This window comes from Anser brachyrhynchus, assembly GCF_964034855.1.
Source record: "Anser brachyrhynchus genome assembly, chromosome: 27".
In the NCBI taxonomy this organism is placed as follows: domain Eukaryota; kingdom Metazoa; phylum Chordata; class Aves; order Anseriformes; family Anatidae; genus Anser; species Anser brachyrhynchus.
Genome location: NC_137720.1, coordinates 1862758 through 1890705, shown reverse-complemented (window position 1 = coordinate 1890705; position 27948 = coordinate 1862758). Strand labels below are relative to the sequence as shown.

Sequence of the window (27948 nt, the reverse complement as noted above, 5' to 3'; positions counted from 1 at the left end):
GTGCGCCAGACAAAGGCCACTTTCACGCCAAGTGCTGTTGACACAGTGAGAACCCAGTTCCTCTCTAAACACGACACCAATGGGGCTGCTATTCTTCTTGTTTCCTGAGCCCTACTTAACACTTAACAGCTTTGCCTGAAACAGAACTCGGGCGGGGGTTTAGGGTTTTTAGCGGAGCCGGAGTCTGTGGGATGCGTGCGGGGTAAGCGAGCAGCGGGTGGGCGAGAGGCAGAGCTGGGTGGGATGTGCACGCATTTAGCCCCGGCTGGCTGCACAAAGAGCTTCAGAAACAGAGAAACGCGGGGTGAAGGAGTGACACGGAGGTGTAAGGCCAGAAGGAAACTCTCCCCGTGCTGCTGGGGCAGAGCCGCGGCTGCATCCCCTCTGGGGAGGCTCTGACCTCCTGCAAGGATGGGCAGCTCCGTTTTAGCCCTCTCCTGCGTCTCACCAGGCGTTCGACCTATTTCTGACCTTGTCTCATTCTGCACGCACAATTCACATCAGTCAACACCGCCATCAACATCACAGTGTTCCATTAAGCCGGTGTCCACGGGACACCCTCCGGAGGGGGACTTCTCCCCCTGCGCACACAGCAGGCATCTCCCCAGGTGCCTGTGAAAGGCACACTGAGTTTACAGCGGCACGAGCGGACACTTGGTGAGGTTTCTTCCATCTGGGCACGCAAAGCCCCTCACAGGCACCATGTCGGTGTGGGGGCAGCTCACCCCCAGCAGCAGCGGCTCCCCCAGGGCACCCAGCACCCAACCTGCCCGTGGGAGCCAGCGCGGCTCTGAGCAGCCCCTGTGGGAGCCACCAGTGGCCGCAGGATACCCCAAGGAAGGTCAAAAGGTTTTGCTTAAAATCCGTCCAGCTCCTTGCAGGGCTCCTCTCGCCGATCCCAAACCCATGGGGCGTTGCTGATCCTCTCCTCCTACCCGTGGGGTGAGGCTCTGCGGGATCCGTCCCTGCCATTTGTATGCAGCTCAGGGCTGCTTTCGTGTTTGTGAGGAGCTGTGTGCTCTCGCGGCGCTCTATAAATAACGGAGGATTTGAATTATACGAATAACAGTTTGTTGCAGATCATTTTATGTTATGCAGTTGGGTTCTTTTTCTGCTCAGAAGCTGTGGCTTCTGTACGTGATAATTCTTTAAAAATTACACAGGAATTTTGAGCGATTCCTCGAGCCGCAGATTTCTAGCCCAAACGGGACCATTTGATCCTTTCTTTTTAACGCCTGCATAACTCAGGGCAGACAATTTCACCCCTTCACCTCCTTGGCACATTCAATCTCTGGTGAGTGCAGCAGAGCCCGCACAGCGCCCACAGCCCCCGCACAGCGCCCACAGCCCCGGCTGGGTGCTTGGTCGGGCTCCTGGCCCCTGTCTGGAGGGAGGCCCAGGGCTCTGGGAGGAAATTTATCATCTGCTCTTCTCAAGTGCTTAGGCCTACAACTTCGAAATTCACCCTGAGAATTAATGCCAGGAAACCTGCAATGCCCAACTAAGTGGTCAAATGAAGAAGCTCAAAAAGACTGCGGGCAGGAGTCATTTAAATATTTGCATGCATGAAAAAGGTTGGGGGGTTGCAGCGTTTGCCCAGCTCTCCCAGAACCGACACATTCAACCACCCTTACCGTCATCCATCCAACTACCTGAAAGGCTCCAATGCTCTAAAGAATGCTTCATTTCAATGGAAAAACAAGACACGTCCGTTAGTAGGATATATCTGCATGTTCTCCTCTGCCTGCCACAGACGCAGAGAACCGAAAGCTGTTTCCTTCAGAGCCAGTACAGAAGCAAGGCTCAGACTCCCTTCCCCTGCCTGATGGCAGGCTGGAAAAGCTCTCTTGGCTTTAAGTATTTCTAAACTGTTCTCTGCCGGCCTAATTATCGTTAGCAGACCAAAGCGTTTGTGCGTGTGAACCACCGCACCGAGGAGAGAGCAGAAGATGTGGAACACGGTGCCTCAGACCTGTGCCTGCGGGCAGGAGGAAAGCAACGCGGATCAGCGCTGATTAAAAAAACACCCCTGAGGCACTGAGGTCGGAGAAACGGGTTCCAGAGGGTGCTGAAAACTCAGTGCTGGACATTCAGCCGGGCAAAACCCAAGAGGCAGCTGGAAACGTCAGCAGGGCAGGGTGCTGCTGTGCTGCCCAGCACCTGGCTGGAGACGGGGTTTGATTTCGTGGTCTGCTCGCTCACGGCACTGCTGGGGCAGTTCCGAGCGCTCTGCCCCCTGCCCCCTTCTGCCACCGATGGGCAGGAGCCCCAAATCCTGGCCTCTGCCGGGTCCCTGCCGTGTCCTGCCAGCCCCGGCCCCGCTCCGATGGCAGCAGGAGCTCCGTCGTCACCTCGTGGCTCTGCGCAGCCGAGGTGGCCGGAGCCTGGCACGGCCCCGTCTGTTTGCTCTCATCCTCGCCCGTCCCCGGGGGCGAGGCTGCGTGGAGCAGGATGGTTTATTTGGAGAGGGCTTTGGTTTGCACGATTTAGTTTTTAAATGCAAATACCTCGCTTTATTTACACTAGAGAAGATGGGCCAGGGAAATGTTCCTGGCACTCACAACAAATATCCAGAAGGTCTACCGCTGCTCCAGGAGCCCATTTCCCACCCCAGCCCAGGCCCCAGGAAACTTTGCTGCCTGAACCTACGAGCTTATCCCCAGGGCATGTGGCCCTGCAAGTGGGGCTCCTGAGTGCAGCCCTCAGCCCAGGGCACGAGCAGACCTAGGCCTCGAGCTTTCCGAAGTGGATACTAAGTTTGGATGCCCTGAGATTTCTGTTCCTGCTCTCCAAAACACGAGCCGAGATGTCCTGAGGCCAAGCAGACGCAGGCAGCGGTTTTCCTAAATGAAGCATCAATACCCGCACCTCCTTGCTGCGAGGTGCACGGCAGCATCCCTGCAGCGCCGGGGGGCACTGCCAGGGCTGCGAGAGGATGAAGCAGAAGTCAGGGAGAGGAAAGGACAACGGGCACTCTGCATCAGTGTGGTCAACAGCGAAGCAACTGGTAAAGCAATTCAGCCTCTGCAGCCTTCAGCTGAGCAGCACCAGCAAGGGGGACACCAAGAGGGACACGAGCCAAGACCCCAGGTCCTCGGGAGCCTCCTCAGGGCAGAGCCCTCCTCCCTCCAGCCCCACCGCTGTGTCTCTTCCTCCTGCCTATGCCCAAGCTCTGTTGCTGAGTTTCTCAGTTCCCCGTTTACGAACCTACTTCTCAATAATTAAATGTAAAGTCTCATTACTGCTTTCTTTGACTGCCTGACCACGACATCAGCCAAAACCAAAACAAAACAAAGGAAATCAGTACAGGCTCTCCAAAACACATGAACTCAAACTCTGCCAGACCCCAGAAAAATATACAATAAGTGCAAGAATCCAGTTCCAAATGCATAAATACACATAAATACATCCAGAACCAAACAAAGCCAAGTTTCCACAGCTTACGCCTGCTCCAGCACGGGCCTCTGCCCTGCAGACCGGGACAGCCGCGGGGCGTCCCGTCCCATCGCCCTGCCCCGAGAGCCACGGGCTGCTGCAGCTCACACAGAAAATCTATTTTTAATGACTTTGGGGAGTGAAGTGGAGATGCCAACCAGTTCAGTGTAATTAAAGCTATCCATCACTCAGTGAGCAGGAGCCCAAACTTGATGAACTTTCCACTGAGATTTTTTTTTTCTTCATTTTTGAAAAGAAAAACCACTGCTTTGTGCAGCTGCAGGAGACATGAAGAAGTGTGGGAAGGAGCAAGGACTTGCCAGGTCCAGTTGCGATGGAGTCAGGCTGACGGAGCTGGGAAAAACAATGTGAAACTTCCTCCGAAGTTTGTAAGAAGTTTGTCAAACTCTTCTTCCTATTTTTTTTTTCCCTGCCTCCTCAAACAGCACTGATTGAATCCCAGGTCCTTAAGTTTCCACCAGGAAAAGCCACCGTGAGGGGCTGGGAAACACTTGCTGCTCCGCTGGAGAAGCCGAGGTGCCGCAGACCCCTTCTGCCCTGCCCTGCCCGGAGACGCCGGGCTCTGGACCCGAGCAGAGCTCAGACGTGCTCCGGGCTGGTGCCTGCAGCAAGCAGGGTGTGGGGCAGCAGCCGGACGGGAGGAAAGCAAAGGGAAATGGGTGAATTGAAGAGTGCTGAGGAGCGTCCCCGCAGCACCACTGCCCCGTGCTGCCGAGCCTCCTGGGGCGGGCAGAGCTCACCCGAGGGCGCACGGTGAGAGCTGGGGGCTGCGGGGACCCCGCTCTCCTCTCCCCCGCCGCTCCACCACGAGGGTCCACAGAGGCACCGCAGGGCTGTCAGAAGCAAATCAACGCCTGTAACTTTTGGCAGAGGAGCAGCGAGTGGGAGAGGACACCGAGATAACGTTTCCATGGCTACAAAGGGATTATTTAATTACAGCGCTGCAGAAGCACGCGGAGAAAGTTCCTTAAACTCTGATCCAGGCAACCTTTTCAATGAGCTCGGCTTTACTGCTCTAAGAACCTCATTAGCATCTTACTAGGACAAGCTGTGTCGGGGCACAGGTGATCAGATGGCTGTCCTAGGGAGCAACCAGACCTCCCTGCATACCTGGCTCCCGCTGCCTTATCGCTGCCCCCATGTTCTGCGCTAGACTCCAGAGGGAGGTGATGAAAAGTACAGGCAGCCTCCTCTGGGATGCAAGAGCGAGTGGAAAACCAGCAAGTGTCCCAGAGTAAGGCTTAATGAAGCTGAAAAATCATCCTGACGCCAGAGGTTCCTCCATCTACCCCACACCCCAGCCAGCAGGACTCAGGCTTGCAGCAGCCCCGTCTTCTGGCACACGGGCTGCTGCAGACAAACGCTTTCCTGTGGTTCACCACAACTCCAGTTAATCATTGCATCAGCACGAAATGTCTGTTATCCCAACAAATCTTGCTCAAAGTGCCAGGCAGAGATCACATCCCCACTCCCAGGGGAAGCACAGCATCATATAAACCTAGGGGAGGAGGAATGGGTTTTTCCTCCCAGACACAGGCTGCCCACAGCTGTGCACTGAATTTTCCGTCAGTTGAATCTACCAGCTCCTCAGCACAGCACAGATCATACAGGAGATGACATGGGAAGGGCACCGCTCGCCGGGCACGGCACCGACCACGCTCCCACTATCACTGAGCAAACCCAGCAGCTGAGTGCAGCCCAGCATGGGGCTCCTGCAGTGCTTGGGAATGGTCCCGTCCATGCACCCTGCCTGGTTTTGGCAGCCTGGAAACCCTCCCACGGAGCACCCCAGCCGCCCTTCCTACCCCCAGCGTCTCTCGCTGCACACACTGTGAGCACCGCGGTGTGCACGCAGCGGTTTGGACCACGTGCCGGCACTCACGTGCCTGCCAGCTGCTCCAAGGCTCCCCGCAGCACACCCGCATGAGCCTGCGTGCGACAGCATCAGCTCCGAAGTGCCTTGGCAGCATCGGCTCTCCCCACTGCTTCACACGGACCATCTGCAAGCGGGGAGCAGGGGACGCGCAGCGGAACCGTGGCTCTGCCAGCGGCACGTGGCTGCTGGTACTGGAGAGCAGGCTACCGGGAATAGCTCATGCACGTGGCATGGGCAAGACTGGAAAGTGATTCTTTCATCTACCATAGGAATAAAAACACTGGCTGAAATATTGGCACTGAGCTGCTCCGGGCTTCCACCGAACTGCTCCAGAGAAATTCAACTGTCTTGGCAAGGAAAGGATGTGCTAAACATTAACACAAGCTGATAATGAGGAACGAGATGCTAAAGCTGGGGTCTCCACAAAGAAAACCAGGCTACACTGTAATACACCCACGTGGTTCTTTCCCTCGAAAATCACCATTCCTCGAGGGATTTGCATTTTTGTTCTTAACCACGAAGAAGATCGAGGGAAGTCCCGAATGTGCTGCAGGGCTCCCTCTGTCCGCGCCGCGAGGCCTCAGCTCCGTACGGGCAGTAGAGCTGCGGGGTCCCCAAGCGACCAAAGCCTCCCGGCGTCGTGGTCTGCAGGACCGACCCGTTGGCACCCAGCCGGCCGGGAGCACATCGCCTCTCCCCAGGGCGCCCCACTTGGATCCACAGCACTGCTGTCCTCAGAAGTGGCTTTCTTGAAGCGTTGGCACCGGCTTCTGGCAAATGGCAAGTTGCACAGCAAGACCACCCTGCCAACAGGAAATTTTCTTTGTGCAGCACTGATTAGCCCGAGCCTCCCGGGAACTAATTAATAAGGATAAAAGGAGAACGCTTTCCAAAATTTCTGGGCTCAGGTGGGGATCAATCCAACACAGTAAACTTTTATCTTGCATCAGTTCACGGCCCCCGTGTTCAGTGCTTTGCCTTGCTGCCACGTAACTCTTAGCGCACTCCCTGCAGTCATTTAAAAGTTTTAACAGAAGCTTAGAAAATTAATTAAGGTGAATAATTATAAAACATGCACTTCTTTCCCTCTCTATTTTGCAAGCAAGTGACAAAAATAGAATTCTGAATAATTCTGGAGTTATAACCAATGTAATTAGGTGTTCGACGAACACTTGCAATTGGGCCGCGCTTATTAAAATTACTGTTTTAGACAGAAGATAGCCAGAGAGTCATTAAGAGCAAGCGGCTCGATTCCCCGGGACCCTCATTAGCCTCGGACACCTCGCAGCTTGGGGCATGCAGTGACAGCACGGCCCCACTGCAGGTGCCCCCAAAGTGCCCTGACGATGGGGATGCGGGGACCTCGGCACCACGACCCCAGGACACCAGGACCTGCTCCGGAGGAGCCCCGAGAGAGGTGACGGCTGTGGGAGCGAAGGGAAGAGGCTGCTTTCGGCCACAGCAGTCACACTGGTGGCACAGCACAGGCGGGGGCATCTTGGCTCTCTTCTAGAAGAGAAATCTCCTGGTGTGCCAGGAGATTTCATTATTTCTTCTGTGTGATGCTCTATAGGGCTCTAGGCAGAAAAAAAGCCAGGTTTTTGCTCGTTGTCTTCTATTGCATGCAAATTTGAGCAGAAAACGGCCACGGTGCCCTTAGAGCTGAAACGGGAACGGCCAAACTGGAACCTTGCTGTGAGTATCTGCAGCACAAGGGACAGCAGGACCAGCGGCCATCCCCCGGGACCTCCTCCCAGTCCAACCGATAGGAATCCCCTGCTGGTAGGCACCCAGGTGGGCACATGAAGGCCCTACACTTTACAAGTCAGGACAAACAACCTATGGGAAGGCTTTTAGGGAAGTTTTTCGAGCAGACAATGCTCAAAGCCCTGCACTGCGATAGTGACTGGGAGCAGGAAAACCTTGGAGGGGCTGAGAGCGCCTCGCTGGGAGCTCCCCGGGCGGTTGCAAGCGACGGCCTCGCTCCGAGCAGCTCCTCGTACAGGCCTGGGAATGCTGCAGGCTTCAAAGTAGGTGTCAGCGCAGTGTGTGGCAGCGAAGGGAGCTCCGTGCTCCGAGATGCAGTCATCTCGATCTGTTCTGAAAGACCGAGATCCCGGCGGTGTGTATCACAGGCGAGCTCCGTGCCTGCTGCTTGCGATTGCCTTCAGCCGTCTGTTTTTCCTCTCTCCCTATAAAAACCACATGCTAGACAGCAGAGGCCCCTTCCCCCAAGCTGCTAGCCTAGAACTCATGAATTCAGTTAAGTTGTTAAAAAGGATTGTGGCAGGCTAAGATAAAACAGAGGAGTTTAAGATGACAAACAGACTCCTAAATAGGATTAGAGTCTTAATGAAAACAGTAATGAATGGATGAGGCAACCAAATATTACCCATTAATATTAGACAGATAGATTAGATCCCTAGGCACTGCATTTAAAAACGACATGAAATTACTTCAATTACTCCGCATTGATAAATAACAAGGCCATATTTACTGCTGAAACACATTTCCTCAACCCTCCCCCACGCTCGCGTTGGCTTATCCTTCCCTAGAGGAGAGCAGACCACCGAGAGGCTGGAAAAAACGCATCAGGCTGGAAGCTTCCTCCCCTCCCTCCCTTCCGAGGAGGCCTCCACCAGGCAGCATCTCCAGTACAAATATCCCAGGGTGCCTGCTGCCCAGGACCAGTCCCTCAGCACCGCTATTTCTGTGCCAGAGCTGAGCAATCGCTTCCGATTCACTCAAAACCCGGTGCTCGCAGCATCCTTCCTGCTCAGAAATTCCCTCTACCTACACTCTTGGTGCTTACAGCTGCTCAGCATCCTCCTTTCCACATGGGGAAGGCGAGATTAACCTGATCAGAAGGCTCTTCTAATGAAGAGATCATAGATGGGTAATTCCTGGGTGCTCGGTGGCATTTACACGCTAACGATGAAAGGCAGCGCTGCTGAAGGTGATGGCAACAGGAGTCCCTCGTCCTTGCATCCCGGCCTCCAGACCTTACGGAGCTGAGGCCAGCCATCTGCTTTCTGGGTTCAGGAAAGCCCCGGAGAGCAGGCTGCTGCTCAGAAAGCTGCAAAAACGCGTTTCCAGCTCTGCTGCCTTGGATTGCAAACTTCGGAGGCTGCTGGAGCTCAGCACCTGGGTGGGAGGAAGCGGGGTGAGCAGGGACACTGCTCGCTGGGTGCTGTGCTCAGAGCTGGGTCACAGCCCGACCGGCGGGACAAACAGCGTGGGCTTGGGAGCACACGGACACAGGCGTGCCCCATCACTTATGTCTGCAAAGCTTGGCAAAAAAACCACCTGTTCAGCCTCATAACTCACCAGCAAATGAGACAAATATAAAATATCTCATTTTAGAGGTACGACAGCAGCCTGCAGAAGGAGTGCAGAGCAAATTGCCAGCAGTACGTCAAGTGCAGAGCCTGAGCCCAAACCCCAGGACTTTGCTTTGGCCATCAGCTGCCTCACCCTGGGCTCTCCCAGGGGAGAAGAGGAGAGGAACGACCCCATCCTGCCCCTCAGGGTGCTCCACCGCAGCTGATGAGGGCCTGGAGGCTCAGCTGAAATACTGCTGAGCCCGTGTGTACCACGCAGATATAAATTAACTTTCCAGAAAGGCAACAAACCCCAGCCGTGGTGCTTTCCCACCCTGCAACAAGGGGTAAGGCAGGAGCGGGAAAAGGGAGGAAGGCGCAGAGTTCTTCCCACAGCCCAGGGGACGGGTGACCTTTCCAGCCCTATACCTGTATAAATCTTATTTAATGAAATAAGGAAAAAAAAAAAGAATAAATGAAGATTAAATCACTCCCTGCAGCAGATTTACATTGAAAACAAAGTCTGTTCAGACAGCGGGTAGTTTACACAACAGCCCTTCCACATTCCTTTCCCCAAGCCGGGGCCAGCGAGCCACAGGACGGGCGATGGGTGCCCCGGAGCCGACGGCAGGCTGCCAGGAGAACATCGCTCATCTGGGGTTTGCTTTGACACACAATTAGGGGGTTTCGGTAGGTCCCAAGTCACAGCATGGTGGTTTTCTCCCATCAAACCTTCCCCAAAACATCCCCTTTCCGTGGGACCTGACTTCAATTTTCGGTGCCACCACCACGTCAGCACCTCACATACCCACGTCCCCTCCCTGCGCACCCCGCCGAGCAAACACCGCTGCCCGAGGCTTGGAAGCTCCCCTGGGAAACCAGGAAAACCAAGCAAGGGCCCCGTTATTGAAATACAAGCTGCAATAGCTTTACAGCCAGAGAAAGTTAGGCAAAGAGTTTAGCTTTCATCTTTACCTGCGTTTCCTTGGGCTGCTGTTTTGCTACACGGGAGAAGCAGAATCAAAGAGCAGCTCTGGGGCTGCGGCACTGCTTTGACTGAAGGCAGAGGCAACACAGGCTCAGAGCTTACAAAAACTTCAGAATTGCTGCATTAATGTTCCCAGAGCTGCCCTGCTAAGTCACTTGTCCCCAGAAGCCATATCAGGTCCTGCTGTAAACAGCTCCTCTGACATCAGCTTCTCACTGTCCGGGTTCAGCACTCAAAACAGTGGCATTTTAGGCAAATAACGCCATGAAACTATTTCTGCTCCATCAGAGCCCGAGGAAGTTGTGCATACATTTCCATAAATCTCTCTGGCGTCAGTGCAGGACCAGACCCGGCGGGCTGCAGGGGGATCCTGCCGACTGCCGCGGAGTTTACCTACAGAACAGCTCCAGGAGCAGCCGGGGGGCCGAGCGGACTTGGACTGAAATCACAAAATAAAGTGGTTTACACAAAAATCAGTAGCGCTCAGCTTGTAGCAAGGCTAGAAGCAAGGGGGAAGGTCCTCAGAACCCCCAAAACGAGGAACTGGCTGCCGCAGTAGGCCAGAAGCACTGACAGGAGCCCAGCAAGAGCCGGCCTCTGAGCAGGGAATGCCACAAATCTGTGAAGGTGCACCAGGTGAACCACTGCAGCGGCTTCCTATCACGTGGAAGAGACGATTCTCCCACTGCTCCCAAGCAAGATTTGCTCTCTGGCACTGTTTTCCAGCAGGGCTGGAGAAGAAAAGTTCTCACAGGAGGCAAACCCCGACCCACGCCAGGGCAGCAGAGGTGGACGGGGAGCATTGCTCTGCTGGAAGCTGCAGGGGAGCAGCTGCTTGAAGGGCTTTTCTCCACGGGGTCCTGGCAAGGGACAGGGTTAATAGGCCCACTCCGTGCGTGACCTCTCTTCCCTCTCTCCGAGAGCTCCTAATTACCAAGCTAAAGGGAGAGGGGCAGCCCGAGGCACCGGGCAGACCCCGCTGCCTGCTCCTGCCCTTGCTGAGCCGATCGATCGCAGCCCGCTGGCCACGGGAAGCCTTCTCCCACGGGCAGAGGTTGGGGTCGGCAGGAAAGGCAGCTTCTCCCACCCCTCCCGCAGCCAGAGCGAGCTCATCAGGGCCAGAGCCAGCCTGGAAAAAATGGGAGCATCAGCGGGTCCCTTCCTCCAAAAAGGAGGGTGGCTCGGGGAGCCATGAATAAATGATGCCGCTAATGATAAGATGCCTGCGCAGCCCAGCGTGCGGAGGAAGCAGACCGATGACTCTATTTCTGATGCACCGGCTGCCTGACAATTGGCAAATGAACCTCTGCAGTTATCTGTTTCCCCTCTTTATTCTTTTCTCATAAAACTGGCAGGAACAGGGGTAGGAAAGAGACGCTGGCGGCAGCTGTGTTCAGGATGAAAAATGAGCAGCAAGCGGATGGGAGGCAGCTGGAGCCCCGAGCTCGCTGCCGAGCGCCCCGGTACCCCCGGGCTCTGCTCACTCTGGTTATTTGGTTATTTCCCCATCTTGGTGGATCCTGTGCTTAACCCTTGCATCGCTCCGTTGCTGCAGTGGGGCAGAGGAGCAAAACCCATGGGGTCCTGATCCTGTGCCTGATAAGCACAGGCACCTGGCACAGCCCAAATGGCAGCGCCGTACCCGTGTTTCTGCCCTACCCAGCAGCTCGAAGAGGGGCTGAAGCCCTGCAGGAATGGCCAACACATGCACACAGAAATAACAGAGCACAGCTGCTCCCAGAAGCAGATGAAACATTGTCTGTTTTTTATAGAGGAGGGACGGGAACTGGTGGAAGAGCTGCGCAGTGGGGCATGGCGTAAAGGCTGCAGCCCAGCTGCGCTCCAGGGTGCACTCAATGAACCTCCAGCACTCATCACCCACAGCCCCAGCAGCTGGAGGTCTCTGGGGTTCTGCAGGCATGGTCTGCACCAACAGGCCCAGAAACATGTGGGGCACCCAGTACTGGGGCCAGTGTCGAGACGCCTGGGCAGCACAGCACCCCTCTCCTGCTGGCCACGGCGCCGGAGCTCCTCTGACTTGCGGCTTTCCCCCGTCCCTGTCCTGACAGCATCGCCCCTCAAGTGCCTGGCCACTTGCCACCCCTGGCACGCACGCAGACAAGGAGGCCACATTTTGTTTACCCTCCCTGCTCCGCAGAAAGCCCGGGGCTGCCCGGGGGACGTGTCTGGCCACCCACCTTGAAAGGGCTCCCACGTGGCCAGCTGGCCGCGGCGCAGCGGGGTGGGCAGCCCCGCATCTGCGCGCTCCCAACAGACTCGCGCGCTGTGCTCCGCCACAATGCGCGCTTTGTTCCCAGCCCTGGCGCGTCCTCGGGTGTCAATGACACTGGAAAGGTTTGACTGGCCCTTTCTGTTTGTTTTCTTGGCACACGCGAGTGTCTTTTAAATAGCCCAACCTCAGCTCTGCCCTGCACCTCGCGTGTGACCGACATTAGTATTCAGCAGCAGCCTTGCCTGGAGAATGGGCCAAGCGGGGAAGGACGGCTCCCAGCCCCTGCAGCTCCTGCGGGTCCCCTCGGCACCTCCCTGCCTGGCCGGGTCCCAGGCTAAGGGAGCCTGGCCAGGAGGGCTGAGCCGTGGGGATGTCCCCGTGCAGGTGGGCGCCTTGGGATGCTGCTTTCCCTCGGGGACGCTGCACCCTGGGCAGCAGCACCAGCAGCACCTTTGCTGCAGTCCCCCAGCGGGCTCCTGTCCATAGGGTCACAAAGGACTTCAGCACACTGCAGCACTCACACACCAACAGCCCTCGATTCCCCCTTCCGTGAGCCATTTCAGGGTTCTCCAGTTGTTTAAATACACCAGAAACCTACGAGGGAATTCACAGGCATGACCGGTGTGTGTAATTGCATAGAGCCTGGAAAATCCAAAGCATTTGAATGCCCTGAGTAGCTTTAAAGGTCACGGAGTCGTATCATTACTGTTTTCACAGCCTGACCGTGGTCCTACTGCTCGTTTGCTCCAGAAACACTGCCGTAACCTCGGCGGCTTTTTGCTAAGTACTGCTCTCTAACTGCATTATGCTGTCCTTGCCAGTCAATTTTCTGTTACTCTATCACTTTTCCATTTGTATATCATTACATACGGCTGTCAAAAATATAATTTAAGAACCTGACCACCAGCGTGAGAAACGAACCCTCCTAAGTATATCCCAAACTCTCCAGTTCTGAAAGAAAATGAGCTTTTAAGCCCTTTCCCCAAAGAAGAAAAGCGCTGTCCCATAGCAGGTGCCGGCATCACGGCCCGGCACACGGACAAGGCCTTTGATCACTGCAACGGGCTGGTGACGAAGGAGCATGATAAAGCCCCAAAGAACATCTCAGGAGCTGACACACAGCATCAGGAGGGAAGAAAACAAGGGGCTGCTGCCACAACACCTGGTGTTCCCCCTCAGCACCACGGGGCTGGCGCCGTGCTCCCCCAGCAGGGTCGTTCAGTGGAGATTAAGATACGGCTTTCACCAAAACCTGAAGAACACAAATGCACGTGGGATGTCCTAGGCAATGGCTATTCACATCTGCAATGGCATCCCACAGCTCCTGCAGAGAACAGAGGAACACCACCTCTGGGCTGGCTCTGCCACACTCAGGCACCGGCAGCCTTGGGCATTCAGCCCCACGGCTCGCGCCTCTCGTCTCAAGGCCGCAGAGCGGCCCCGCAGCAATAGTTGTCTTTGAGAGCAAACGCAGACAAACAGGATCATCCCTCCTCTGTCCTGTGCCTGCAGAGGAAATGCCACAAGGCAAGAAGGGGACAGGGCGACAGGACCCCATCCCCGTGCCGTTCATCGGCTGGCTCAGCGCAGGCTGCGCTCAGGCTCGTGCTCTCCCAGACACCGAGCAAAGCACCGCGTCCTCTCCAGGTAACAAGGACACACCAACACGGGAACAGGAGGGCTTGCCCTTTCGCAGCAAGTTCCAAAAAAATTTGTATCCTTATAACACGGTTATAGTGACTGCTGCACAGCACTCATTTTTTCCTCCTGGAACAGAAAGCGTCGCCAAGGACCCTGAGCTCCATCACAGACACTAACCAACAGATACGGCCAGCACTGCTGCAGCTTCCATTTTTTGGAGGCTTTCCCATGAATGACTGAATATCTCCTCTGCCCTCTGTATTCCCTCATTGTTTGAGAAATGTGCCAACGACAGGATCGAGATGGGACGGCTTTTTCACCTGCTCGGGGCAGGAGCCGCATGTCACCACGAGGATCTGGCCATGCCGTGCCGCCTCGCAGGGAACAGGCTCCCGGAGCTACCACAGCAGCCGCCGACTTCCCACCCTTCCCTCTGCTGGCAGCTTTGGTGCCCAAAAATGAGTGGGAGAACCTCACTGTGCTGCTCCTGCTCTGGAGGCAGAGCGGGGAGCCGTGGGCGCTGCCAGCACCGCAGCACGAAGCCGCCCCAGGGGCTTTATGTGAAAAGCCAGCGCTGGTAACGCCGGCAGCTGCGGCACGGAGACATCGCCACGACTGCCACTGACAGCTCTGTTTGCTCTGATTTCTTCCAGCATCCTTGGAAGCTCGGGGGAAAATTTGCCGCTGGTGTAATACTTTGGTTCATTTCAAGAGATTTGTGCCGAGACTAAATTTGGCCCTGCATATTTTACTCCTGAGCCCAGTAATCAGCAGTGGAAATAATTTGCTGTTTGGCTGCTCTGATGTTGCCATCTTTTGTACGTATCAAAATGACAAAGACATCAGGCCCTCAAAGTCCGATTGAAGAATAATTGGAAATCCAAAGTGGCACTAAATGTTATTTTCTAAATAAAATGCATTCAATTACAGAACACTGAGGCCATAAAGCATTTAAAAAGATTAGTTAGAGCAGGAAAAAAACAAGTATTCAAACCTTCAGAGACTTCATTATATGCACAGGATACCCTCTATTCTTCGGGACAGGCAGGAGATAAAGAGAATGCAAAACAATGCAAATATTTCCAGCAGCCCGTGCTCTCCCAGAAGGGCCTGGATGCTTTCTCACTCGCGGGTTTTCATCTCAGCTGTTGCGTACAGTTTCCCCCTGCTGCACACTGAGGGCTGTGTTCTCGCACTTCGATGACAGACAGGCCCAGCTGACTTTGCTTCCCCCAGCACCTTTTGTTACACGAGCAAATTTCCCAGCTTGCATTCACGTTCAGCAAGTTTATTCCATTAAAGCAAGCGCTCATTCCTGACACACTGATGGCCTGCCATGCTCCGCCGGCTCCGCTGGCAGCCCAGCCCGTGGCTGGCCACAGCAACGGAGTCCTGCAGCAGTTCCCTTCGTGTGCTGCCCAAACGCCCGAGGAGCTCAGGTCAAAGCAGGGATGTCCCTGGCACCGGGCACTGTCCTCCAGCCTTGCAGGCTTGGCCAGGTCTTAGTTCTGCACAGCAAAAACCAGCGGACGCTTGGAGGACGCACAGCACAATGAGAAAAGTCGAGAGTGGCGAGCAGAGCAGGGGAGAAAGATCCCCTGTGTCTGTATGTGTTGGGCACGGAAATGAGATGAAACCAGAAAAAGCAGAGAACAGAGCAATAGACATTCCTGCTTCAGCACCTGCATCGAGAAGCTGCAAGAAGAGGGCAGGTTGCAGAGATGGGCTCTGACACGGGGGATCAGAGATCTCCACCGGCACCCGGCGGCAGCGTGCCCCGGGGGCTCCCAGTCACCCCAGGAGCCGCAGGGCAGGAACACGGCGGTGCACGCAGCCCGGATCCCGGAGATGGAGCCTGCGTTACGAGAGCTCTGCTCTCTCTTTATATTAATAACACCAATAACACAACAGATGCACTCCAAACTTCAGCAAACAACATAATGGCCATCAAGCAGAAAGGACAAAGGCCATCGTATTTCACGCGGCAGGAGCTGGTAAACCCTTGCTTTGAGCAGCGAAGTCGCAGCCAAACAAACATGACCCCAAGTGGAATCTATGGCTCTGGCAGGCACAGCCTCAGCCTGCACAAACAGGGAAAGATGAGATGCATTTATCTCAGATACTTCGTTTCAACAGCTTTCCTTAACAGCTCCTCTCCCTTGAATTAATACATATTGCCAAGCAAGCTGCAGAGCGGGCTCGCAGTGGGGGAGATATAATTATTTACATGTCTGCTCCCCGTTTCCATATGAGGATTAAAGACCAGGTGAGATTTCTTTGCACACTAGCTTTTATTTTATTTTTTTTCCTTACGAGGAGATAATTGTCACTGGAAATCACTCAGGTGCAGATGCAACAAATTGCTGACCCGCGGCTGATCTCGGAGAGCCGCGACAGCATCTCGCCTCCACCAATAAATACAGCCTCGCAATGGGGGAGAGGGGAAAACAGCCTACACATAGCTGAAGATGGATTTATTCCAGCCTTTGCTATAAGGCTGAAGGCTGGGAAGCCAAATCCCTCTCTCCCAGGGTTTCATTAGCTGGGAATGGCTTTCTAACGAGATTTACACAATCTAGCCTGGAGCCTACACATTTTGCTCTGCACCCAGAGACAATAACAACAGGGAGCTAAGGAGATGCCTTCTTTTTCTCTGGTCACCCATAATTCAGGACTGTTACGCTGCTGCCATCAATGTGATTACACAGAGTGCAAAAATAAAATAAGAACGTGCCCTTCTATAGCGTTAAGTCTCCAATTTCAACTGACCCAAGCCAGGAAAATTTATAGTTATGGGGACCACGCTCAGTCCATTAAGGAAGGATAGGAAATTGCCAGCTGGGATCCAGATGACATCCTCACCTCTCCTCCTAGCGGTGCGGCGCCAGGCACAGGAGGTCTGCAGGGCGCCTAGACACCGCTCTCCTCCTGCCGAAACCACGGGCAGCGACCGCGGGCTGCTGGAATGGGTTTGCTCTGCACTTGGGTGGGGGCAGCCGAGCTGAGCCCCACTGCACCCCCGGAGGGGCAGAAAGCCCTAAGCTCACCCCTCCATTTAGGGCTTGAAGGATCAAAGCCTTTCGCTGGAGCAGGGTGCAGCTTTCTGGAGTGGCATACCCTTTTCTGACCCATTCCCATACCAAGTTTAAATCCCAGCCCCCTGACGTCCAGCTTTGCAGCGATGCTTCTCCCAGGATCCAGCCATCCCTCGCCTGCATCCTGCTGGGGCGAGGTGCTGGGGACTGAGCTGAGCTGCCCAGGCCACCAGCAGGGCCACGCACGCTGAAGGCAAAGACCTGAACTGGAAGGCTCCAGCCTGCCTTTGGCTAACAACTGGAGCTCGCCCTCTCCTCTCTGCAGTCACAGGAGTGCTGTTTCTGGCACAGTTTCTCCAATAATGCTGTTCCAGCGTGGTCAGCTCTTTTTAAATGGAAGGGTTTTAAGCAAATTCTTTTTGCGGGCAGGACTGTCTGCTTGCTCACACAAAGGCCCAGCCACACGAGGAGGAGTTATATTTTAACACCCATCCTCCCCTTTGATTCCTCCCCCCCCCACCAAAAAAAATAATAAAAAAACCACTTATCACCATGTTCTTACAGAGATATTAATAGCACCCAAGACACTGACAGTTGCCTGCCTGTGAGTCACTTCTTAAAGGGATGGGGGAAAAGCCTGCAACTGTGGCTTGTTAGGAGACAATGAAAATATCATTCACGAGCTGCAGCACTAAATACCACCCTCACCGTAGCAGACAAGATATGAGATGCTCACATGTGCGCAGTGTGTATCCCAAGCAGCTGGGGCTACCCCGTGTGACTTGAAGCTCTTCTCCAGCTGCAAAACCCAGCCCCTACGCGGACAAGTGGCAAGAGAAGAAGCTGACAGCAGGGCAGGCTGCAAGCCCCCATGGAATTGTTACTTTCAGCATCAGTTGGCTTTGGCCGTGCTGTGCTATCACGCTTCCTCTTTATTTCTGTCAAAATCAAGAGTCCGAAGCACCGAGCAGAAATGCTAGGTGTGTTGCTAACACAGCACGAGGCAGGTCCCTGCCTCCAGCAAGCTGCTGCCCCGTGCAGCACGCAGCCTGCACACCCTTGCAACCACCTCAGCTGCTAAGAGACCCCAAGGCTTGGGTCTCATTTCTGTGCCCCCTCTACTGCTACAGCCTTCATATTCCTCTGAGATGAGACTCCAAGAGGTTTTCTAACTCAATTATTTTGGAAGCACGTGAAATGTCTTGAAGGCCTGGTCACCACCAGGTCCCTCAGTGCCACGTGTGGCAGTGCCCAGCCCACGCGACACGCTTGCAGTGCTCCAGCTCTGTGCACTCGACTCCCTTGCTACTTGAAAGGAAACATGAATACTAATTAAACAGCCATAAGGGCACCGAGCACACAAATATGTGTTGCAAGAGAAACTGGATAGACACACTCTGAAGTGGAGCCAAAGAGAAGAGGAGGGAATGTGTCATTGCTTTTGGTGGCAGAGCTTCAGAATAGCGCCCATCACTTTAAATACGTGCATAAACCTAACCAAAGCTGGCGCTATATGAGCGAGCTGGACTTCCATTACTGCCCTAAAACCTTCCTCCTCCTGCACTGCGATGTACGTGGCCGCCCTGACCTCGGTGCTACGCACACAACGCAGCGTTTCGCTCCACCCGAAGGCTGGGTACAGCACGATTTCCATGCCAGCTTCCAGCACGCTCCAAACCGCCCGTGCCAGCTCCTCGGCAGCTGAGCAGCCCTCTGGGCTGCAGTCCTCAGGCTGCGAGGAGAGCTGGGATCCAAGCACGATCTTTTCCTGCCACCTATTCAATTAAGAAAGTATCAAACCCTCCCATTTCTGCCTCTAATAAAGGTGGGCAGTCAGGGGAGGCAGACCGGGTTGCGGAGCAGCCTTGTCTCCCTGGTCAGCCCTTGGCCAACACAGCACCAGCCTGCTCCTTGAGCCTGTGACGGGGTTAGTGTTAAACACAAAACCTACGTTCGTGTTTGTCTGCACAGGCTGAACTCAGGGATGCTGCTTCGTGTGTACTTCGGAGTGGCAGAGCCTGCTCTGTGTAGGAGACACCAAGACAAAAGTCAGTTAAATCCCGCCTGAGCTTCAGCTTTTGCCATCCTAACCAGCACTTTGGCCCTGCCAAAGGTCAAGAAGGTTTAAAGGGGAAAAAAAAAGTTTACACGTGGAATGTTAATGTATTCTTATTGATCCCAAAGGAGCGGCTTGGCACCAAGGAGGCACACAAAGTCTTGGTTGAAACTCAGAAGGCTGCCACAGATGGGTCCAGCTGTTTCTCAACCAAGCGTGGAAACACACTGCTGGCTGCTGCCCCGTGCAGCTGTGGCACAGGACGGGGAACGTGATCCCATCGCTCAGGAGCCAGCTGGTGGTGCAGCACCACGGCCTCAGCACCAACGCTGCTCGTGTTGATGAAGACTCTGTAAGCTCTTCATCACTTCAGGCCATGACTGGTGCCTTCTCTTCCTAAATCCACCTCCCTGCGACTACGGAGCGCGGAGCTTCTCAGTGATGAAATGAAGGACGGTGCTCTGTTGGGGGAGTAGGGAGCGGGGAGGTTTCAGTCCAATCTCTTCCTACGCCGTAGATTTCCTGGGTGACTTCGGGTAGGTCATGCAGCATCTCTGTGCTTCAATTCCTCATCTCAGATGTGATATTGCTGCTCCGTCTCATAGGGCTTTGGGGAGGATAAATCTGTTAGCAGACAGCAAAACGTTCAGCCGGTGCTGGTTGCTGCAAGGCAGCCGGTGAAAATTCAGCAGTCGTGACAACTGCGCAGGCACAGAGGGAAGAGACAGGGAGATCAGCAGCCTCCCTGTGCAAGGAGCTCTTCCTAAGCTTGACTGTACTAAAAATGAGTTGTTTTGTACCCTCATAGAAACCCTCGGGCCCCACTGTTGGTGTCCCCTCGTACAGACCCTGCCTCTGATGAACACGGAGCCTGTCTGGATCTGGATACAGGGAGCCCAGCAGCGGGCATCCGCGGTGCCCCCCCTGCTCCCAGCCCCAGGGCAGGGGGAGCCGGCATGTTTAGTCTGCCGGGCACATTCCTGCACACTGCTAAAATAAATAGAGGATTATTAATGGAGCTCCTTTTCCTCACTAGCGTCGCCCAGAAATGCCAGAGCTATCGCACGGCTCCACGGCGCGGGGCCAGGTCGCAGCAGCCGCGGGGCAGGGGGGCTCCTGCTTCGGGGAGCCCCGGCCAGGAGCTGGGGGGGGCTTCCAGCCTCACCCAGGAGAAAGGGACCCTGCAGCTGAGGGGCTCAGGGCCCTTGCTGGGGATGCTGACCCAGCCCAGCCTCCGGAGGAAGGCTTCCAGGCTTCCCAGCGAACCCCCCGCACCTTCCTCTGCTCACAGGCTCTGGCACGCTCCAGAAAGTCTCAACATCTTCACCACAGCTAAGTTTTTACAGGGAAAACACTTTGCCAGGGAACAGGAAGGAGGAGGGAAAGGCAGAAGAAAACCCACAAACAGTTGTTTTTCTGCTTTGCCACCAGCCTTAACTTTTATATTTAGTCCCAGCTTGAGACATTTCATAGCCATTTCCCCTGGGGCACAGCCATCATTTCCAAGCTATCTGGAATCTGCAGGAACTTTTTTTTTTTCCCCTGAACATTTCCAAACTTTTCAAATAGTTTGGTGGGAATTTGGTTTTCACGCTGCATACTTGTTTGCGCTGTGGTGCCAGCGGGACCAGCCCAAGGATCCCACTAGGTCAGCGCATTCAGAGGTTTGGGCTGGAACCCAGTCTGCATTTTTTAGCCCTGCTCATTTCAGTGTTATTGCAGGAAACCATGTTTATAGCTGCGTTTCCCCCATCTGATCTGAAACAAAAAAATTACACGTACTGTAATTGCACTGTAATTTTGAGCTGGCCAAAACCCAGCCGATCTGATTTTGCAGAACTTCTCACAACCTTGGAGGCAAAAAAAAAAAACAAAACAGCCAAAGATGCTTGGGTTAAGAGTCAGGTTGGACCTGAACTCTCTTTAAATCCTTCTGTCCCTTGAGCCACGGAGCTCAGTCTGAGGCTGATGCTGAGGCTCAGGAAGGAGCTCAGAGCCAAGCGGGGTGTGCTGGGTGCTGCTCTGCCTCTCACTGACGAGGGGCCTGATCCTGCCCAGCGCCACGCGGTGATTCCACAGCGTGTGTCCGTGGCAGCGCCGCGTGAGACGACCTGTGTCCTTCCTAGCACAGTCCTCGCTCTGAGCTCATCGGAAGAGGATTCGGAGGGGCGAGCGCCTGCACATCGCCTACGCGCACTTCCTGCAAACTTCACGATAATGAAGTGACACTCCGCACCGCGTCCCTTTTTCCATTTCACCCTTCACTGGATCATTTTATGCATCTATTCCCAATGCTAATTCAAACTAATTAAAGTATAAAATAGAATAATTTGTGCAATTTCAGAGCTCCCCTCACCATATTGTGAGTTATGTTTCCTTTTTGTTAGCGCCCGGTGTGAACAATTCCCCTCCTCGCCGGCTGAATAGCCACCAAACTCATTTGCTGAAGACTAACTATTGCAGAAGCCAAGGAAGGGGGGGGAAGAAAAGACTTCTAAAAAGCTCTGATAGAAAGGAAGAGGAATCAGAGGTTTACTGTTAAATTTCATAGCCGAGCACTTTCTGAAATGGGCAGAAATTACAGATTTCTCCTTCTAGTGATTTTCTGTCTCGGGAATGCAATTCTCTCCCTTCTCTCATTACTCCTATTAAGGAGACCTGCATCTACCTGTCCAAACACGCAAATTCAGCAGCCTTCTGAAGAAGACACAAGTCCAAAGAGCACCAAGCATCGCCAGGGCCTCCGCTTGCAGGGGCCAGAGCAGTCCCAAGCAGGTCTGACCGTGCCCTGCACAGAGCCCTGGTTGGGAATCCGGCCCTGCTAAGGTCACCCGCGTCCAATGGGGGGCAAAAAAAAAAAATCAAACAGCTCAGCACAGTCCCTGAATTGCTCCGTCTGGTCCACAAACATCACCACCATGCCCAGAGATGCATCAGAAATCCCAGCTTGCTTTTCAAATGCAAAGGGGTTTAATGTTCACCTGTTGGTCACCCGTCTGTCCCACACCACAAAGCCACAGGGATGTGCAGAAACCATGGGCACAGCAAAGGCAGTTGAGGGGGTTGTTCCTCGTCCCATTTGTCCCCTTACAAACATTTGATGCACTGGGGCTCTGAGGAGGAGGATCGGTGTGTGTGCGGCTGTGTACGTGCATGCAGGGAAATTCTGGAAGTATTTCAGGACTGGGGTTGCCTGTCTGAAAATTAAACAATAGGTCTGCGGATTAGGAGGAATTGGAAGGGGAAGCAAATACATGGGAACCCTGTGGCTGTGACTGGCAGGGGAAAAAATAGACTAATAGAAAGCAAAAACAAAACAAACAAATCCTGAGAGCAAACCTAGCAAGCACTTGAAAGGAACAACGATGTGAGAAGTGTCTAAAATACATCTCATCTACAAAAACAAACCCACTGACCCCAATGTTGAATTTTTACATTGGGGTGTTTTTTACTGCATCTTTTGGGAAAGTTTACCTTTCAGGTATTTGTTACTTCAAAGGTCTCTGCGCTTACCTTTACACCCTTGAAATCCTGGGTGTTTGGTGTTTGCACATAAACCTCAGTGAACTCTGAGGCTGCAGGAACACCCCCAGAGCCAGGCTGGACAGGCACAAATGTCAAAGCCACCGGAGCTGCACACACAGCAGGCTGCCAGGAGAGCTGGGAAATGAGACAACACACTGCCCCACCTGCCTGGGCTGGGGCTTTGGGGTCAACTGACTTTAATTAGAGCATCCTTCTTGCAGGTGGATATGCTTAATATCTCAGACATGTTTTTACCTGAATTTCTTAATTACTCCTAATTGAGCACAGGGAGGAAAGCGGAAAGAAGCTTGCATCAGCTCCTGCGTTTTAGGACAGCGTCACACAACCAGGTGTTGCAAACCCCTCTGTAATGCGCAGCCCCTCCTCGGAGCCGGCAGCGGCAAGGACCACACTGCTCGCCCTTCTCTCCACGGCATGAGGGGAATCTTTAGGGGCCAGCATTAATCTTTGCCACCTGTCACAAGGGGCAGGAGCACCGCTCTGCTCACAGCGTTCTGCCCCAGGGGCTCTGCATGGCGTCCAACAGGTGTATCAGCGTCACAGCAGCCAAGAGGAACTGCCCAGGCTCTTGCTTGAAAACAACAGAAAGTCGGCCCAAACCCTCCTTGTCCGTCCCCAAAAAGCAGAGCCCGAGGGCAGTGCTGCTGGTGCCGGGCAGATGAGGGGCAGCCCTCGGGCAGGGAGATCGCGGGGCACCCGATGCCCACCTGCACGCAGCGGGGAGCCAAGGATGGGTGGGTGGATGGATGGGTGGTTGGATGCTCCCGCACCTCTCGGGCTGCAGAGTCCACAGAGCTCTGCTCTGCTAATTGACGTTATCCGCATTTCAGTGGGTGATTAACTGCTATCTTTTCTACCACGGGAGCGGTGAGGTTCCCAGTCACGGCGCAGGATGCTGCTCTGTTACCTACCGTGTAAAAGCGGAATGAAATCATCCCCCCGTGGCAGAATTAATCGCCAAAGTAGCTACAGATGAGCTCAGAGCAGCGATGCTTCGGAGGTGATGAAACTCGCAAGGATTTTGGAGGCTGCTTATGGAAGATGCATTTTGCATTTGCAACGCTCCGGCCACATACCTAATTAGGGAGGTGCTGCTTCACCCAGCGGGGAACAGAGCCGCATCCTGTGACCTCAGCACCTTATCAAAGGGATTTACGCGATGAGAACAAACAAGTTAGAGAGCGTTAGCTGGAAAAAAAAATAAAAAGGTGCTGGAAAATGAAGAAGGAAAAACATGTTGTAGTGCAGGCATGTCTGTAGGTAGGGAAAAAGCAGTGACGGTCCCCAGGGCTGGCTCCCCCACATCTGCAAGCACCGGGCAGCCCCTCCGCCGGGTCCTGCTCCCGGAGCCGGACAGCTCGGCTGCCAGGAGAGCCCATGGTCAGCGTCTGCAGCTCTGAATTCAAAGAGGGGAGAGACCTGCTGGGCCACGCTCCTCTTTACTAGCTCAGAGACGCTCCTTCCAAAAAGCCCTGCAGTATTTTTATCCCACAGTTTTATATTTCGTGTTTATAGCCCTTGATTAGGTGGTGAAATCTTCTGGAGATGGCAATTCCTGCCCCGATGCCTGCCGTGCTTTTGATTGAGCCTCCGCTCACTCTCAGATTAAAAATAACAAAATTCGCTCTTCTATCAAGAGCTGCAAAAATCTTTGGCCCTGGTTCCTCTGTTGCTTATATAATCTGTGTGCTGAAGTGGGCCCACTGCTTCCAACAGGGTTAACTCGCGACTGCTGAAGGTGTACGTGGGAGCGAAATCAAACCTGCTGCATACGAAACCAGCGCTGCGACAGCTTGAACTTGTGCAGATAGCAGAGAGATCGAGTGAAAAGGGGCTGCAGCCTTCGAGTCTTAAAATTGCACTTGTCCTACGGACCTTATTTAATTGAAGTGAGCTGAGATTTCATACATAAAAAATCCCCACCGCCTTCCTGATGCACTGACAATTAATGCTTCAGGACTGAATTATAGAGCCGCTTTGTCTGAACATAACCCGTATTGCTCAGAAAGCAAGGAAACTGAGAGGTTTTTCTGCCCAGGCAGGGGTGGTTGGTGTGGGCTCCACAGCAGACCCGCCACTGAAATGAGAACATTTTTAACCCGGGGGCTCCTGGTGGCCCCAGGAGGTGCGTGACTGGCGTCCCCTGCCCCGCCGCCAGCCCGACCCGCAGCACCCACGGCTGCTGCAGCCCAGGGGCACCGCGCAGCACCACCAACACCTCCCGGTGCCGCCCAGCAGCCACCGACCCTATTCCATCCCGGCACCCCCCGGAGCCCTGCTAATGCCACACGTCTCCCGCTCAGCAGCATCTCGCGCTGTTCGAGCCTCGCTCAGCTTGTGGGCAGAAATGGTGTTTGCCTGCTAGAGCAATGCTGAGAAATGGATTTGTTTTAAATAGCCAGGGTCAGAATCACATTTCTTTTGCCACAAGAGCTATTTGAAGCCAGGTGCAGTGGGAAGAGAGCCTGTAAAAGCTCCTAATGAGCACTCTTAAATCATGTGGTTAAAGAACTCAGAATAAGTGGCTGGAAGCAAAGTTTCTTTATCCTCCTCTCCCCCGGACTGGGCTGTGCAACTGTTGCTTCTGTGCTTTGTGGGAGTGAAATCAAATGTCAAATATTCTGCTTTGGAAGAAGTTGGCAATGAAACATGAAAGGCTCATGGAGAGCTCAAAAGGACTGCGGATAAATTGGAGAGAAGCACAGACAGGGCTGGGACAGGAGCCAGTGGGAGTGTGGAAGGACTGAACACACAACCAGAGCTCCAGATTTGAGGATAAAGCAACCGCTTTCCCCAGCGCATTTCAGCACAAAGCTGATCCTAGCTGGTGCTAGCATGGAAGGAAGACGGGTTTGATACAGGAATGACATGTATGCTTTGTGCTGGGAAGCATCTGTCTGCACATCGCAGTTCATTGTGTGCCCGTGCATAATCACGGTCCACGCAGAACATCGCATCCCGTGCGCTGCCTGGTGCCTAACACCTCACAAACACAAAGAGCTCGGGACCCGCTACCGAGCCGTACGAGGGGAGCACATTTCCTTGCTGAATCTCACAAAAATACAGTTTGTGAAAGATATGTTTTGCCCTAGGCATATATCCTATTTCTTTCTCAGCAGATACTTAAAATGACAGGCTCTGGACAATCCTCCCCCACCACGCTAACACGCCGCAGCGCAGCGCTACGAACAGCTGCTCTGTGTGTCATTTTACTGTGGCAGAATTTCATTTTATTCCAGATTTCAAGCCTTCAGAAGACATTTTTGCTGTGTATTTTCAGTACTTCTAAGGGCACTTCCCACTCTTTACAGCCTCAGATCTCACAATCCGGTGGACCTTTCTCCTTTTCTTGGGGCTGACCCCTTTTCAGTCACCGGGCTCCTTTAACACGTGGCGCTCAGGAAAAAAAAAAAAATATTCCCCCCTCTATTTTGCTGAACAATCACATTGCCAGGAGTAGGGCGGTGAGGGTCACGGGAGCTGACAAAATCCATATGTAACAGCATGCGGGGGCTTCTGGAGCCAGAGCTCACATCTCCACGAGGGCAAAGGGCCGGCCCTACGGTAGGGCCACCAAGGGCTGGGGACTGCGAGCGACGGCCCCGCGCCGGGAGCCTCACCCCGGGCACAGCCGTGCCAGGGCCATGGCTTGAGGCAGAATTGGTGTTCCAGGAATATTCTATTCTTTGCTAAGTCTCTTCACATCTTTTTGTTTAACAATTACGCAAATTAGCACTTTGGTGAATATTAAGATTCTCCCGCCTCATAGAAGATGAGTTGGAGGCATTCCTGCTGGATTTTCCTTAGGAACCGTTTCAGATGCGTGTTGGATCGCTCCCTCCCTGGTACGAGCACAAGGAGTACGTGGCTCCTGGAGAAAATGACCACGACATTAACATCTTAATCAAGTCTTCATTTCAAAGTTTGCAGATATCCTCATTTTTACCGTCTAATCCAAGCTCAAGCTGGGAGGGGATCCTAAATGTGTGCCTGTTCATGGCAGCTTCTGTCACTGAGGGGCTAATGACAGGCATATTATGTCTTCTGTAACCACAGGAATTCACCCAGTTCAGTCTTTCAGCAGGGAGAGGATTCTGCACCCTTCTAAAGTACTCATTCCCTGGCTTTAAGTCACTTTATAACCAAGCGAAATATTTGCCTTTTTGTTTCGTTTTCCTACAGGTTAGCAAAACAGTTTTGCCAGCGTTGGAGGAGCAGCAAGCCCCCCGGTGCAGCAGGAGCTCTGAGGACGGCTGCTCGCCCTCTGCCTCCAGCAGCGGATCTCGGAGCCCTTCCCACTGCTGCCTCCCCTCGCACCTCCCTCGGAGCAGGTGGAGGGAGCACAGGTATCTGCTTACCAGCAGCTGCAGGAAGCTGTCAGTGGCCAGAGGGTTAACTCAACACACAACGATTTAATGGCATCCAGACGTCTTCGGATGTCACCCTTCTCTGTCTCCACCACCCACAAGGCACCAGCCCTATTAATCTGAATTACACAGTTGTGAGTAATAGCCAATAAAACGCTCAACAGTCAGTGAACCCAAAAGTCTGGCTTAGTGCTTGGGACTCCTTGTGTTTTCCTGTCTCAGAGAAGAAACCAGAAGACCCCAGATCTGCTGCAGCTGAGGCCCTGCGTTATTTACATTGTGCCGGCTCCCTCAGCAGCAGGCTCCCGTGCACTGTTGGCCATAAATTTCCATCATAATCATTTTGGTTTTGCTTTCCACAGCCTGGTCCCTCTCTGCGGAGCAGCAGTTTATGCTGCTCATAAACAAGCTCAGAGGAGGGGCTGTGGGGATGAGTCCCAGAGACACCAGCACAGCCACCCGGCTCTGATATCTCAGGGGGTTCAGGGCGAGACACCTCAGGGGGGTCGCTTCTTGCCTCCACCTAATGGCTTTGACGATCCCCAGGAAGAGTTTGTGTGTGGGAAGCAGCCTCCAGAGAAATCCTCTTTTGGGAATGAGAAGCTGCCTCTGTCCTGCAGAGTTCAGCTGGTCAGGATTGATGCATGTGAATGGTCTCCTGTGGGCGAAACACTGAACATGCGAACAGATTCCCGCCACCTCTACTTACACGCTATGCAAACACTAATGACATTTTCCTCATAATATCATGGTATAACATAGGAAAAAATAATTCCTTTTTTTTAAAATGAGAACGTTTCCATGATTTGTTTATGACCACGCAGAGCCAAGAAGGGGCAGGGGCTGCTGTGGGCAGGGCTGGCCTGAGGTGTGCGATGGATGGCACAGCCGTGGATGGCACTGCGATGGATGGCACAGCGATGGACGGCACTGTGATAGACGGCACAGCAAGTGATGGGCACAGCGATGGCACAGCGCAGGCTCAGCGTTACTGCAGACGTTGCTTGCACAGCACCTGCCCACACCACGCCTGGTCCCACCTCCGTACTAACATCGCTCAGCAACAAACATTTCAAATACACCAGTAAATAAAAAATAAAGCCACCATAAAGGACGCTCAGACAAAGCTGTGCCAACCCACACCACTCACTGCAGGGAGCGCAGCAGTAAGGCCAGCGGCTCAGGAGCTCATCAGCCAGCGATGGGTCTGATCCCCAAAGCACATTTCCCTCGCAGCAGCCCAGCCCAGCTCCTAATACTTGCAGACCACAACAAACTGGGACAGCTCTGTCCCTCCATGCACACGTGAAAAACCTCTGGTCAGAGGCAGATGAAAGCTGCTGCTGCTACCATGTCACCCACACCAAACCCCAGCCCCTGCTCCAGGAGCACCAGCAGCCCGCGCCACGTGGAAGGAAGCAGGCGCCCTA

At 53.9% G+C, this 27948-nt stretch overlaps 1 protein-coding gene and 1 long non-coding RNA gene across 6 annotated transcripts in view; both read right to left on the bottom strand.

Annotated features, from left to right (window-relative positions):
* The window catches only part of PLXNA2 (plexin A2), a 204807-nt gene that overhangs the window by 65502 nt on the left and 111357 nt on the right, over nucleotides 1-27948 (bottom strand). The gene's annotated exons all lie outside the window — the stretch shown is intronic.
* Nucleotides 43-27943, bottom strand: LOC308183435. Of its 2 annotated transcripts, none has more exons than XR_013942441.1 (2): nucleotides 22119-27943; nucleotides 43-19229 (listed from the first exon to the last, which is right to left on the bottom strand). It is a non-coding gene; the product is annotated as an uncharacterized lncRNA (long non-coding RNA). The 2 variants fall into 2 exon arrangements; XR_013942442.1 differs by having other exon boundaries at nucleotides 43-19212.